Source organism: Acyrthosiphon pisum, chromosome A1 (assembly GCF_005508785.2).
Source record: "Acyrthosiphon pisum isolate AL4f chromosome A1, pea_aphid_22Mar2018_4r6ur, whole genome shotgun sequence".
NCBI classification, from domain to species: domain Eukaryota; kingdom Metazoa; phylum Arthropoda; class Insecta; order Hemiptera; family Aphididae; genus Acyrthosiphon; species Acyrthosiphon pisum.
In genome coordinates, this window is record NC_042494.1 from 33,579,839 (window position 1) to 33,581,074 (window position 1,236).

Consider the following 1,236-nt stretch of genomic DNA (forward strand, 5'->3'; position numbering starts at 1 on the left):
TCTAGTGTTTTCAGTTTTTCATTACAGATTCATTACAGTATCAAAAACATATTTTTATAGTTAACACATTACATTTTACCGTTCATACGTTCTGTGTATATACTGTATATAGTGTATAGTAAATATATTTTTAGATAGAATAGATGCATATTATTATTATTATGTCTTTTGTCTTTCAGTAACCAGGGGCGGACTGGCCCAGGATGCTATACACCAAGTAGCACCCCGGCCCCCGTTTGTATTTATGATCCGGGCCCCCGATTACCACAGTCGGTATACGGTATAATACTGTTATAATACGGTATTATACAAAATAAAAATAAAATAACATATTTCAACATCTCTACAAATAAACAACATGTTATTCTTAATTTTTTTTTTATATTTACTTATAAAACTAAGGGCTCTTTCCTAATTTAGGTAGGTTTGAAAAAAAAAATTACGGGCCCCTAATTAATTTTGCACCACGGGCCAAAAATAGCCAGTCCACCCCTGTCAGTAGCCACTTACCATTTACACATATTTGTGTGTGCCAATGGATAAAGTGATACCGATATCAATTTATCAATTATCAAATTAAAGAACACAATATTATAATATTATTTATGATTATCAGTGAATAGCTGCGGTGCATGCACAATTAAAGATTGGCAAACTGAAGGCCATCTGGCCATAGTATTAATTAGGCCTAGGCTAGGGTTGACGGTTTTTTCGGTATACCGTCAAAACCGGTATACCGGTTTTTGCATAAATACCGCTGCAACGGTATACCGTAATACCGGTGCATACCGGAAAACCGTAATACCGGTGCATACCGGAAAACCGTAACACCGGTGTATACCGGAAAACCGTAATACCGGTGCATACCGGAAAACCGTAACACCGGTGCTTACCGAAAAACCGTAGTATTGTTTGCCATTTGGTGACGGTTTTTTGGTATACCGGTTATTTGCTGAACAGTTTAAAGTAAAACAGTTAAAGTCAGTGCTTGTATTGCTATTATTTATTTATTAGTAAAAGAATACTAATAAATTTGTTTATTTTATGTTTAAATTTTACTGAGTTAATAATTTTTTATTATTAAGAGGCAGTTCTTGTATTTAGTGGTGTGCTCAGCTTTTTGGAAATCCATTTCAGAGTGTGCTTTTTTTGCCTTTTACAGACCCTGATATAACATACATTTTTTATTGATGTGTTGGTGAAATCAATTTAAAAAAAGCCTAAGAGGGGAAGGTA